The sequence below is a fragment of the Callithrix jacchus genome, chromosome 7 (genome assembly GCF_049354715.1).
Source record: "Callithrix jacchus isolate 240 chromosome 7, calJac240_pri, whole genome shotgun sequence".
NCBI lineage: Eukaryota > Metazoa > Chordata > Mammalia > Primates > Cebidae > Callithrix > Callithrix jacchus.
The window spans coordinates 59,020,593-59,035,066 of NC_133508.1; the positions used below are offsets into that span (position 1 = coordinate 59,020,593).

A 14,474-nucleotide genomic window follows, 5' to 3' on the forward strand; every position below is an offset into this window, starting at 1 on the left:
GAAAGGTGCAGGGATTGATGATGGTCTCTTAGGCGCTGTTTCATTTACAGGAAGAAGATTCTGGGCTGTTGTTCATTCATTCGTGAGTCCTGCATTGTTTGCATACCCAAAGCCTCCTGTAGTTGAGGCTCTGTACTAGGAATACAGTGGCAAAGATGCTGTCCTCACCCTCCTGGAGCCCGTGTTCCAGTGTAGACTCAGGTTGTGAATAAATGGGGTGTTCCAGGCAGGGAGAAGAGCACAAAGACCAAGAGGAGAGGCAGGGAAGTGTGTTCCAGAAGCAGAAGCTGGGTCTTACTGGAGTATAGTGTATGTGAATTTGTGTGTGTGTGCATGCAGGTGTGTGTGTGTGCATGCAGGTGTGCATGCAGGTGTGAGTGCAGGTGTGTGTGCATGCAGGTGTGTGTGTGCATGCAGGTGTGCATGCAGGTGTGAGTGCAGGTGTGTGTGTGCGCGTGCAGGTGTGCATGCAGGTGTGAGTGCAGGTGTGTGTGTGTGCGTGCAGGTGTGTGTGCATGCAGGTGTGTGTGTGTGCATGCAGGTGTGCATGCAGGTGTGAGTGCAGGTGTGTGTGTGTGTGCAGGTGTGTGTGTGCATGCAGGTGTGAGTGCAGGTGTGAGTGCAGGTGTGTGTGTGCGCGTGCAGGTGTGCATGCAGGTGTGTGTGTGTGCGTGCAGGTGTGTGTGTGTGCATGCAGGTGTGTGTGTGTGCATGCAGGTGTGCATGCAGGTGTGAGTGCAGGTGTGTGTGTATGTGTGTGTGCGTGCAGGTGTGTGTGCCGGTGTGCTGCAGGTGTGCATGCAGCTGTATGGCAGGTGGTGAGAAGTGGAGCTGGAACCCAAAGAGCCTTGAATGCCAGACCAAGGAACTTGGTTCTTCATGCTGGAAACAATGGGGAGCCATAAGGGAGAGCTATAAGAGAGGAGGGCATGGCTAGGCTTGGAATTTAGAAGCAATCTCTTGGCCATCTACAGAGAATGGGTCATTCAGATGTGGGCCTCGGTGAGGGCTTCCCCAGGGGAAGGGGTCTTTCAGCTAAGCCAGAATGGGGGCATTTCCGGCGTGTACTTCCTGCAGCCATCATCCGCTTGCCCAACCTTTGGCTGCCCCTTCCTCCCACTGGGGTCTTCCCTACAGGGGAGGGGGTGGTGGAGGCAGGAACAGTGCTTCCTGGGAGTCTAGGCTGCCTAGGCAGGGGCGGGGCTGAGGGACAGGAGGTAGTGGGGGCAGTGGGGAGATGTCTCTCTCCTCTCCTCTCCCCGATGAGCACACTCACGCTCGGCCTCCGGATCTCACCAGTTCTACCTTTTCCTGCCTCCTTGGACTCACACCCTGGGCTAGGGCTGAGGTCCACAATACTCAGCCTTACGAGGCCACTCCTACAGTTTCCACCCTGCTCCTTGTGCTTACAGAGAGGCACCCAGAGTTGCCACTTCTGCTGTGACACCAGCTTGCGGTGTGACCCTTGGGAACCTCTGCTTCTCTCTGGGCTTCAGTTTCCCCACTCATGTCACAGTTTCAGTCTCATGGGGGTGTCACAAACATTCCAGAGCACTTGACTCAGTACCTGGGCTTGGCACTTGCTAGTTATCATCAAGGCTAAGACATGCAAGTCAATGATAATTGTTACCCAGGATAATTATTGTTAGGTGTTCATTTCTTTAAATGAGCTGCCAGTAGAGATTTCACTACTGGCCTGGTGGGAGGGACTGTTGCGGGAGGATGGAGATTCGGGGCCTGGAGGTTTGGGACCTGTTGTGAGTTCAGCTAAAATATAGCAGGAAGAAAATAGCAAGATTTACTAGCCACCTGTGCAATGTGGGGCAATTTCCTCACCTGTTTAAAAATCAGTGTTTCCTAGCAGGCGGATGATTGTAAGGCCCACGTCTCATGGGCCTGTGTGCACTGAAAGAAATAATGCACTTAAAACCATTTTTTTTTTGAGACAGAGTCTCACTCTGTCACCCAGGCTGGAGTGTAGTGGCACAATCTCGGCTCACTGCAACCTCCGCCTCCTGGGTTCAAGCGATTCTCCTGTCTCAGCCTCCCGAGTAGCTGGGACTACAGGCTTGTGCCACCATGCCCAGCTAATTTTTGTGTGTGTGTTTTTTAAGTAGAGACAGGGTTTCACCGTGCTGGTCAAGTCTGTTCTCAAACCAGATCCACCCTCCTTGGCCTCCCAAAGTGCTAGGATTACAGGTGTGAGCCACCACGCCCTGCGAAGATAAGGCACTGTAAGGGCCTGTGCTCAGTAAATAGTAATTAACAGCTTTATTATTGGGACCGAGTACCCACCGATGTCCTGTGAGTCTTGAACCTTCGGATCTTCACACCTGTCACTGTGGTTCCCACTTGACAGGAGATGAGACGAGGCTTAGAGAAGTGGGGTGCTATGCCCCAGGTCACACGGCAGGCTGAGGCCAGGGCAGGATGACAGGGACCTGGGGACAGCAAATCCTAAAAACAAGCCACTGACCACACCTGCCTGTCTCCAGTCTCAGGCTTGAGTTTCCCATTCTCCATGCCACTCCCAGGGACCCTCAGTCTGCTCCCACGCCCTATGGCCTGCCCTCCTGCCCCACTGGGCTGCTGATGCCCTGAGTCTGGAAAGTTCCCCAGCCTGGGAGAGATAAGGGCTGCCTTGCCCAGGCTCCTGAGTAGCGCCTGCTTGCGGCCTCTTTGATCGCAGACCAGATGGTCCTACCAGCCCAGCTGCTGGAGGAGCCAGGCCTCAGTGATAGGGGCCAGCCCAGGGTGGGGCCGGGCCTGGTATCAGCCACCTGGAGGGGGCACCTCCTGTGGTCACCATGGCAACAGGCGCCCATGCCTGCAAACAGGAAGCTGTTCCTGGGCTGATGGTGGGATCAGCAGGCGTGGTGGGAACCCAGACTCTTTAATCTTCTAGAGGAAGTGGTCCAAGGGGCAGGGCCTGGTGTGGGCCACCAATCTCCTGTCTTTCTAGTGAGTGTAGTGGTGTGGCAGAGCAGGGATGACCCCCACACTACACAGTTGCCTTGTATGGGGCTAGGCTATGGGAAGAACTTCCCCAGGCAGCTGGGGCTCTGCAGCCTGAGGCCCTGGGCAGACTGCTTTTCTAGGATGCATCCAAGTGGGACGTCCAAGCCAGGCTCTGGTCCCCTGCTGCCCCAAGAGAGTGGCAGCGCCAGTTGGAGGCACCTGGTGACTCGGTGACCAGGGCTTCACAGCACTCCTTAGAGCCTCCTGACATGCTGAGGGGCATGGGAGCCTTGTTCTTGGCTGGGTAACCTTACATGAATCACTGTTTGTTCTTCTGCACAGTGGGAATGCGGACTGTTCTTCGTAGGGCTGGTGAGGAGCTCATGAGCATCTGGGGAATGTGCTCAGCTTGGGATCATTCAGCTTCACATTTGATGTCTTCACCTCTGAAACCCCGGCCCCAGAGCAGCACCAACACCTCTACATGCAGTACAGAGGACGAGGGGCGGCCAGATTAAGGGAAAGCCCCCGCTAGATGCCAGGTTCTGAGCCAGCTGCTTGCCCTGCTACCTCTCACAGCCTCCTTCCAGCAGCCCTAAAGGCGGGGCCTGTGCTTCCCATGTTACAAACCAGGAAACGGGGGCTGGTGGGCTTCAGTGAGCTCCCAGGGTGTCTTGGGCTTTCCAATATTCTCTGTGGGTGCTGGGATTTCAGGCGGAGGTTCAGCCTATTTTGTGTAGAACTTGGGGACTCAGAGAGAAACCATTCCCTTGGTGGTCCTGTTGGTCTTGGGCAGCCAGAACAGAGGCAGGGACACGAGGGACATTGGGGTCTTCTTAGGCCTTGAGACTGTCCTGTTCCATCCTTCTCTGTTGGCTGGACAAGCTGGAGCAAGTGGGGCTAAATCGTGGGGCTAAATCATGGGAGCCACCCCTCATCCACTGAGCCCGTCCTTCAGTCCTCACCATGGAGCTTCTGGAACATGGCTGTTCTTCTCCGCTGGGCGGTGGAGTGTCTAAAGAGGAAAATGATACAGTTGTGCTTTGGAGGAGAACAGAATAATGTATGTGTGTGTGTGTGTGTGTGTGTGTACATATGTGCATGTGTATGTATGTGAGTGTGTGTATATGTGTATGTGTGTATGTGTATGTGTGTCTGTGTATATGCATGTATGTGTATGTATATGTGTGTATATGTATATTTGTGTCTGTGTGTATATGTGTGTGAGAGTGTGTGTGTCTGTGTCTGTGTATATGTGTATGTATATATGTGTGTGTGCATATGTGTGTGTATGTGTGTGTGCATGTGTGTGTATGTGTATGTGCGAGAGTGTGTGTGTGTACACACGTGCACATGCAGGTAGAGCAATATACAAGTTGTCTGGCCAGTGGTGTTGATGATCACGGTAGTGCCGGAGCGATCCAGGAGGACAGTGCTGTGGGGGAGGGTGGTGGTCTTGAATCTAGCGGCGGTGGCTTAGGCACAGTGCTGGTGACAGTGGTGCTGATGACAGTAAAGCCGTGTGTGAGACAGCAGCAGCCCTCACTCCCTCAACCCTGAGGGCCACAATGAGCCCCCAGATGGTCATGGCAGCTCCCTCTTGGCACCACCTCTTCCTTTTGGGGTCAGCCCTTCACAGGTCTCAGTGACCCAGGCTCTTAGGAGCAACAGGCTGGAGACAGTGAGTGTCCTGCTCCAGGCAGAAGCAAGGGAGGGACTGATCCAGGTACCTCGTCCAGACCCCTTCATTCCCCTCCCCAACTTTCTCACATTCCATCAGTGTTTCCTGGGCCTGTGCCCCTTGTCAGGCCCTGCACCGGGATCTGCACTGGGCATGGTGGCATCACTGTCCCTCCTGCCCTCAGAGACCTCCATTTAGTCAGGAGGCGGACACTCGGCCAGGCCAGGATAACACTGAGACCACGACGGGCAGAAGGTAGTGGCAGCCCCAGCCTAGAGGTGGTGGGGACATCTGACTGAGGTCTTGAAGGACGCAGAGGAGTTCACTCACTGGGAAAGTGGGGGCAGAAGGTCCTGCAGAAGCAAAGGCCTGGAGGTTTGAGAAGGCAGCACATGTTTTCGGGAAACAGGCTAGAGTCAGGTAGGAAGAGGCTGGAAAAGAGGGTGAGGCAGGGCCAGGTCTAGTTATTGTAGCACAAGCAACTCAGAATCTGCCCCACTCTGAAGGGTGTGCCTTTGGCTCCCTAGCCCTGACACCTACCCCAAACCCCTCCTGGGAGTCATAGTACCGCCCCTCCCCCCAAATAACTGGAATTGTTTGAAAACACCCAGGAAGAATTCAGCTAGGCAGGTTATACTGGTCAGGGGAAGCAGCTGATTGGGGGTCTGGGAGGGCGGGGGAGGACTCGGTGTGACTTCCTGGGAGAAGGTGAGAGGTCCTGACCTCAGGCCAGGGCCAGCGCCCCTGTGAGCACTGATCCTGGGGCAGATTACAAGGGAGACTGGAGCCAAATCCTCTTTGAAAAAGAGCTGGTGGAGTTCAACTCCGGCTCAGTGAGGTCACCTGGAAAAGCTGCTTCCCTGCCTGGGAGCCGGGTGTAGAGTTGGGGTGGGGGATGTGGGGCCAGAGCGGAGTGCTGGTAAGGAGCTGTGTGTGTGTGTGTGTGTGTGTGCACACGCGTGTGCGCGCCAGTGTGTATGTGCATGTCTGTGTATATTTGGGGATGCATGTATGAGGATGTGTGTGTATATTTGGGGACGTGCATGTGTGTGTATATTTGTGTGTGAGCATATCTGTGTGGTGTGTGTCTGTTTGTTAGTAGATAGTGCCTTTGTGTCTGCCTGTTGGCCTATTCATCCATGGTTACCATAGTGATGCCTGTGCTCAGGCTTCAGCACACGTCTTCGTCTGTGTGTGTGTGTGGCGTGTCCACCCTTGTATGCACACATGCCGACATCTATTTCTGTGTGTGCGTGTGTGGTATGTACACCCCTGTATGCACACATGCTCACATGTGTGTCTGTGTGTGCATGTGGCATGTCTACTGTATGCACACGTGCCCATGTCTGCACAGCTCTGTCATGTCTGCTCTTATACATTTCCCTTTTTTGCTTCTCTCCACCCTTCCTGCCCAATCCTCAGCCCCACCACTATGCTAACATTCCTTCCTTCATTCCTTCGTTCCCTCAGAAAATGTTTATTGAGGGTCTGCCTTGTGCCAGGCACTGTTCTAGGCTCCAGGCATGAACGGGAGATGAGAAGGCAGGAGAGGCTCCTGCTCTCATGGAATTGCGTGTCCTTGGTGATGAGATGGATATTAAACAGACAACACGATGCGTAGTGACAAGTGCTAGAGAACAAATGAAGCAGAGCGAGGGGAAAGGGGGTCTGTGCCACACGGCCTGCCATGGAGGGCCTCTGGGACGATGTCTGAGTAGAGGCCTGAAGGACAAGAGGCCAGAGACGTGACTCTGGAGGCTCAAGCTGCTCAAGCTGAGGACGCAGCTAGTCAAAGGCCCCAAGGTGGGAGCATGCTCGGGGGGTTCTAGGTATAGCAAAGGGGCCAGTGCGGCTGGAGTGGACAGATGAGGGGAATGAGAGGAGTCAACAGAGCCTCTGGGTCACACAGGGCCCTGGGGAGGCCTCCTGGGGACTTTGGATTTTGCCCTGAGTGAGCATGGTAGTTGTGGGAAGCACTGTGGGACTCTGAGCAGGAATTCTAGGGAGTAAGTGAGAGCTGGGAGGGTAGTGAGGAGGCTGTTGCCAGAACCCACTAAGACATGATGGTGGCCTGGGAACAGAGGGCGGAGCGGGGAAGGCGGGGGAGACCCCATCTCAGATATGTCGAGTTTGACATAATTGTTGGCTATCAGGGATTTGTGACTCAAGCCTGTAGTGGAAGATGTAAACCTGGGGGCTGTTAGGGACAAATTCGGGGGACACATGGTGCATTTGCTTGGCTGTGTTCCCTGGGAGCCACATTGCAAATTTCCTTCACTATGTGGCTCCGTGTGTGTGCAAAGGTTCAGCACCCGTCCCCTCTAGAGCCAGGAGAGGCCCTGGGGTGAGCTGAGGTGGGGCTGAGCTGAACTAAGGGGCAGTGCCGAGAGTCGATTCAGGACACCTGGGTGTTGGCGTCAGACAGACCCGGGCTTGCATCTTCCTGTGACCTTGGACAAGTCCTTAACCATCCTGAGCCCCATCATCTCATCCGTAAAGTGGAGATAACGGGAGTATCTCCCAGGCAGGTGTTTGTGAGGGCTGAATGAGATGGCGCCTGTGTGGGACTTAGATGTTCTTATTGACCGTGAGCCACAGTGGGCCCCAGGCATGGCTTAGGACCGTGGTATTTACTATGTGCCGGGTTCCTCCACGGATGATAAACGGGGAACCTGGGGCTCACCAAAGAGGCCAAGTGACTTGCCCAAGGCCACAAGGAAAGGGTGAAGCTGGCATTGGAACTGACTCCTGCCATGCTCCCCATGGCTTCAAGCTGCCGCTGCACAGGAAGCTCCAGGCAGGAGGAAGGAACTGGGGTCTGAAGACTGGACCCACGTGTGCAGGAACCTCTGCCCAGGGTGTAAGGACTGCCATGGCGTAGCCTCATGGCATCCCCCATTCCCCCTGCAGCAGGGCCCTGGGTGTTCATTTCAATCCGATTTTTCTTTTCTTCTTTCTTTTTTTTTTTTTTTTTTTTTTGAGATGGAGTCTTGCTCTGTCGACCAGGCTGGAGAGCAGTGGTGCCATCTTCACTCACTGCAATCTCTGCCTCCCGGTTCAAGCGTCAATCTGAGATTTTTCTAAAACAAATGTTGGCTTCTAGGGGTAAGATGTGGCCGGAGAATTTTCAGGAGCACATGCCCTAGGCATACTGTCCCTTTGAGATGGACTTAGCTTGGGCAGGGATGAGGCAGGTGGTCAAAGTTGGACCTCCCACCTGATGGAGGGTGTTCGGGGCCTGGCCCCCGGCTGTGTGGTGTGTGCGTGTGGGTGCGTGCATGTGCGTGTGTGTGCACGCGCATGTGAGTGTGTGCATGTATGTATGTGTGGTTGGGTGGGAGTGGGAGGTCAGACTCGTGGTGAAAACCTGAGTCTAGTGGAAGGCCTCCCCTGCCCCCACCCACCCTCCACCTGGCAGAGGGGCTGAGCTGTGGCTGGAGGAGCCACACCAGGCTGGGATCTCCGAAGAGTCCTTGAACCACATCTGAGCTGTTCTGAGAAGGCTCCCTGGTGCGTGGAGAGCAGAGAGGGAGGCTCCGTGGTGATTTACAGGCACCTCTCCTTTTGATCATCTTGCTCCCCTGGAGAGATCCCTCCTCCACACCTGGGGGCTGCAGGGGAGGCCGAGTGCAGGGGGTTTCCAGCTGGCCCAGGGCAGCAAGGTCTGGTGTCCCTGAGATACAGGAAACTTCCCACTCCCTGGCATGGCCTTGCTGGCACCTGGCTGCTTGTGCATGTCACTGGCACTCCAGACTGGCCCTGCCCCCCACCTCTGGCTCTGCTCCCATTCTTCCAGAGTCAATACACTGTTTCACTGGCCTCCTCTTTCTGTGTAGACAGACCCATAGGATTTCTTCTTCCTGCCTCCCTGCCTGACATTCCTGGACTCCACTCCAGGCGTTTGAAAGTCCTGGATGTCCCAACAATTTCAACTTTTTTTCTGGTTCCAGGTGATCAAGAAGCCCAGATTTCAGGTAGGGTCTGGACACGGACTGCGGGGTGGTCAGCAGTGGGCAGGCACAGATGCAAAGGAGGGCAGAGCCAGCCAGAGCTGTGTGGCCCCAGCTCAGCGGCTGCTGAGGCTATGGACAGCCCTGTGACAGGTCCCGAAAGAGCACTGGAGCTAGGGTGCCCAGGGGGGCCTGTGAGGGAGGTGGCCACTCTGGGGCAGGGTGAGGACAGCCCTCAGGACTCCCTCAAGCCTGACCATCTTTGGGAGGAACTCCAGCATGTCCAGGGCAGGGCAGGGGGCCTGGGAACGTGGGGTGAGGGAGCCCCCGGCAGGCTTGTGTTGGTGCAGGGATGGGTGCCTTCTTCAGGGCCCAAGTGAGTGGTTCTACCTCCTCTTTCAAGGTCAAGTCCTTGGGTAGGAGTGGAGGCAGAGGAAGTGGGGGATGATCGGGGGAGCTGCCAGGCCAGGGACAGCTTGAACCCAGAGTCCACTGACTGGGGCCGTGGGGTTGAGAAGGGAGGGACAGGGACAGGAACAGCACAGAGTGCCAGAGAGGCGGAGACAGGAATGGTGTGAACTTGGGGATGACAGGGTGGAGCCATGTGCTGGGACCTCAGGGACCTGGGGCCACCATCTCACTGTGGTCCTGATCAGTGCCTTTCGCCCCTTCTTGCCCCTCCCTCATCTCCTGCCCAAAGCCTTCTTCCTCCTCAAAGCTTAAGGTTTACTTATTGAAATTCACCTGTCTTTTTCTTCATGGCTTCTAGGCTTTTTAATGTGCCAAGGAAGGGGTTCCCTACCCAAGATTATGAAAAGTTTCCTTTTATCGCTCACTGGTCTCTTCTCTTCTTTCTGTCTTATCGATCTTTTCTGCCTGTTCCTGCCCTGCTTCCCATGATTATCACACCTTTCCTTCTTTCTTTTTTTGTTTTGAGATGGAGTCTCCCACTGTTGCCCAGGCTGGAGTACAATGGTGTGATCTTGGCTCACTGCAATCTCCGCCTCCTGGGTTCAGGCAATTCTCCTGTCTCAGCCTCCTGAGTAGCTGGGATTACAAGCACCCGCCACCAAGCCAGGTTAATTTTTTTATTTTTGGTAGAAATGGGGTTTCACTATGTTGGCTAGGCTGGTCTTGAACTCCTGACCTCGTAATCCTCCCACCTTGGCCTCCCAAAGTGCTGGGATTACAGGCATGAGCCACTGCACCCGGCCTGTCTGTCGTTTCTCACAACCCACTGGCAGAGAGGTTCCTTGAGTATCCCCAGTACTTAGATGGTGCCTGGTTCACAGGAGGCGAGCAACACATCATACTGCATGCAGGACCAGGATGGGTGCCCAGGGCCCAGACCCAAGACAGAGAAGGTGTTTAGCAGAGAAATTGTTCTGTGGCTGTGCAAATTGAGGCTGATAGCAGCACTCCCAGGACATACCTGTTGAGTACTTACCTGTACGTTCAGGTAAATCACCTGCCCAGCCCAGTCTCCTGCTCCCTCACTGAACATTCTCACCCTACCTGTCCAGGGGATTCTGCTACAAGTGGACGGGCCTCCTCCAGCCTGCAATCCCTTCTGTCACCTCTCCTCCCAGCCTACACACTGCCCCATATCTCCCCATGAATCTCTCTCCTCCCTAACTAGGGGTGGATGCAGGAACGCTGGAGGACTGCATTTAACAACGGCTTCTTGGCCTCTACTGGTACTCAGAGCTGGGGTGCAGAGATGGGGGAGCCATGTCCCCTCTAGAGCTTCACAGATGGCAGGCGACATACTCTGCTTTCCCTGCCATAACTACTATCTAGCCCACTGAAGACCACCACGAGCACAAGGGTCCTTTACCGGGGATGCTGGCTGGACATCCTGTCCAGATGCAGTTTTATTTCTCACAATTCCATGTCATTGGCCTCAAAATTATTGCTCATGAACTCACTTATATAGAAGTAGCCATTAATTTTTGTTATAATTGATAGAGAGAAGCGTCAGGGCTTCTATGAAGGGATAAGAAAGTTTAGCCTCGGCTGGGCAGGGTGGCTCACACCTGTAATCCCAGCACTTTGGGAGGCCGAGGTGGGTGGGTCACTTGAGGTCAGGGGTTCAAGACCAATCTAGCTAACATGGCAAAACCCCCAACTCCACTAAAAATACAAACATTAACTGGGCGTGGTGGCAGGCACCTGTAATCTCAACTCCTCAGGAGGCTGAGGCAGGAGAATCGCTTGAACCCAGGAGGCAGAGGTTGCAGTGAGCCGAGATTGTGCCACTGCACACTCCAGCCTGGGCAACAGAGTGAGACTCCATCTCAAAAAAAAAAAAAAAAGAAAAGAAAAGATTAGGAAAGTTTAGCCTCAAGCTACTAAGCAATAAAATGAGAGCATGATTATAAATCACAGAGCTCCATAAACACATTCACTGTACTACTAAAGTGAACACTTTCCTGAAGTAACATTAGGGCTCATGGTTTCACCAGTCGTTCTGTGGCCATGCAAATTGAGGCTGATAACTGTGAACCCAGAACACATTTGTCGAGCATTTACCTGTGCTTACAGGGGAGCAGAGGCAGACCCCATAGCACTGGGGGACCCTTCAGATGTGGGCTGAGGGGAAGAAGGCATCAAAGGCAACTCCCGGATGTCTGGCCTGCACACTGGGGGATGGGGGCCGTGGTGGTGGCCACAAATCAAAGCAGGAGAAGGGGCCTGGTGACAGTGCGGCGATGAGAGCTGCTGGGTGGTTTCGGCCAATTCACAGCCTCTCTCCGAGCCTCAGTGCTTTCATCTGTCAAATGGGATTCCGAATCTCTGCCTCAAAGCACCTCTGAGAGCGAGAGCATGCATTGAAAAGTTCATGACGACATCTGCTTACGACACACGATCTGAGTACGATCTGCCTGACTTAAATGGTGTGAGTGTAGCCCCACTCACGGGCACTGAAGTGGACACCAATTCAGGTGGCTGGGTGATTGTGCTTTTATAGGAAGCGGCCTTGAAATATTCTTGATGATATAGTCAGGTCCCAAGAGGGTCTAGACCCTCCCTGCTGGGGACAAAGACCCCCACTGGACTGGCGGACACCCAAGAACTTTAGGCCAGCACCACCATGCTCTCCCCAAGCAGCCCTGCGGGGGCATCTCTTGCCAAGGGCAGCCATGCACAGCCAGGGATCATGTCAATGTTAGGAATGGAAAATTGGTCCAGGCTTCAGGGGGAGTGAGATGCTCAGAGACATGGGGTCTTCACCTATGCTGAAACCAAATGCAACACTGTCAGTGGCAGTTGGGGATAAAAATGAAGTTGCCGGTGGCCCGGGCTTGGCCAGGGGAATAGATGGTTCCAGGCTTCTCATCCTCAAGTGAAAACAAAAGGAATAAACTTCAAATGGTTTCTGAAGTGGCTGCAGGATTTTTCTCCCGGAGGAAGGTCTGCAGGTGTTCCCGGTCCCTGCAGCGGACCTGCAGCATCCTCTCAGGCCGGATGCCTCACTCATTCATTCACTCACCACTTTACTTATTTGTTCACTCAGGTTCATTCACTCACTCATTCACTAATTTATTTACTCACTATCATTCACTAATTCACTCATTCATTCATGCATTCACTTGTTCATTTATTCACTAACTCATTCATTCATCCATCCATTCATTCATTTATTCACTCACCACTCCTTCATTTACTCATTTACTAATTTATTCACTCACTATCATACATTAATTCACTTGTTCATTCATGCATTCATTTGTTCACTTATTCACTAATTCATGCATCCATCCATCCATTCACTCATACATTTATTCACTCATTCACTTCTCCATGTATTTACTCACCACTCATTCATGCATTCACTTATTCATTTATTCACTCACCACTCCTTCACTCACTTACTCATTCACTCATTCATTTATGTACTTGTCATTTATCCACCTTAGTTAGAAAGAACCATCAAAAACAACAATGAACAAGAACATAGGCAAATAAAGCTAGAATAAATTGCCTACATCTTATGAGGGAAACCAACCAGGGGCTAAGGTGGCAGAGAGCAAGGCCTGCTTTGGAGGAGGCAGTCAGAAAAGTGTTTGAGGAGGTGACCGCCATGCGGAGCCCTTCATGAGAAGAGGGGAGGGGTGGAGGTTCCAGGCAGAGGGAGGAGCACAGGCCCAGGCGCTGAGGTGGGAAAGGCTCGGTGTGTCTGAGATGCCCTGGCTGGAGCAAAGCTCCAGAGGACCAAGTGGTCAGGATGAGGCTGGGGAGGGGAGCTTGGGTTGGGCCTGCAGGAGGGGAGGAGGCTGGAGGATGGGGCAGGGGCAAGGTGAATGAAACAGCTCACTGCTTTCCTCGCATCCCGGGAGGCCTTGAAGCCAGCCCTTTCCTTGGGTCCTGGGCAAGGCAGGGCAGGTCCCCCTGGAACTTCTGTCTCAATCCCCAGATGCAGCAAACAGGACCCTCCAGCCCGCCCAGGTGCAAGACTCTGCTGGGCCTGGGTGAGGTGAGATGCACCAGTGCCAGCTCCAGTCTGCCCTTGCCAAGTGCTGTTCCAAATTGGCTCCGTGAAACCAGGACCGTGAAATCCCGTCAGGACAGCTGGAGGTAAGCGCAGCAGTGGAAGGATTTAGACCACGTCGAAACAGCTCATGTGCAAGAGGGTGAGACCCCGTGGACTCCAGGCAAAGGCACCATCGGGAGCATTAAGTCAGCAATCCCATCTCAAACTCACAACCAAAATATTTCATACGAACCTTCCCTTTTCCCCCCAACTCTCTTTTTGTCAAGTAAAGGATACACATGGCCTTTCTACTTGTAACCTGGCCAAGAATAATTTGTGGCAGGAAAGTTTGAGCATTTGTCAAAATAAAATAAAAATGTAAAAAAAAATTGCTAGCACTTGAGTGTACATTTGTGTGAAACTAAACAGAGGGAAAGTTATTTAGGGGGTAAAATGTCCCCATGTTTTCCTCCTGTCCCCGACACACGGCCCCCCTCCCCGAGTGTTGAAAAAGAAATTGTTGGGGTATTTGTTTTGTTAATCTCCCACCAGGGCCGAGGGGCTGCAGGCTGGGTTTCTTCTTGTTCACGCAGGACCCTGGCTGCCAAGCAAGTTTCCCCTCACTTAGCCCAGGGCCAGGGACCAGCGCACCTGTTCCCTGCCCGTCTAGGGAACCAGTGGGGTTGGGGGAGTCAGTTTTTGTCCTTCCAGCGAAGGTAGCTTTGCCCCACCTGAGACTCCAGCTCCTTGAGGATACCTAATATCCTCCCGATCACCCCCTGAAGCCATGGGGGTCTGGCCTACGCCCCTGGGTGGTGCTGAGGCCTCAGGGGAGTGACAGGCTCCAGGTGAGGTCTGGCATAGCGGTTAAGAGAACCAGGCAGAGGGGTCACCAAGGCCTGGCTTTGAATCTGGCTCAGCCATTTGCTGATTGGATGAGTGACCTTACTTCTCTGTGACTCAGTTTCCTACCTGTAAAATGGAGTCAACGATAGTAGCTACTTTGAGCATTTTGGGAGGGTTGAAGGGACTAACACGGGGAAGGGATTGGGGCACTCCCTGGCCCATAGTGGCTGCTAAATCAACCTGAGTGCTTCTATTGATGAGCTTTAAGCAGCATTGGAGGCTTCGATGGAATTTTTGCTTTCCTGTGGCCCAATTTCCATTTCTGTAAAATGGGGATAATGGCTTGATCTGCCCCATCGTGTTGTTTAGGAAGATTGAGTAAATTAGCAAAATCCTTAGGCATGCGTGAGGCGCCCGGCACATGCTTGTTAAGAACTAGCTGAAGTTTTGTTGTGTCTTTGCTCTACCCTGTCACACAATTTCATTTTCACTCAACGAAGAAGGAAATTAGTGTCCCTGGGCACCTGCTTTGGCCAGGCCTGGCACGAGACACTTTTCCATGAGT

At 53.4% G+C, this 14,474-nt stretch overlaps 1 long non-coding RNA gene across 1 annotated transcript; it reads left to right on the forward strand.

Moving 5' to 3' along the window:
* The first annotated feature begins 8,469 nt into the window (after positions 1 to 8,469).
* Positions 8,470 to 13,452, forward strand: LOC144577145 (uncharacterized). Its single transcript, XR_013520452.1, has 2 exons — positions 8,470 to 8,613; positions 13,007 to 13,452. It is a non-coding gene; the product is annotated as an uncharacterized LOC144577145 (long non-coding RNA).
* The last annotated feature ends 1,022 nt before the right edge of the window (positions 13,453 to 14,474 follow it).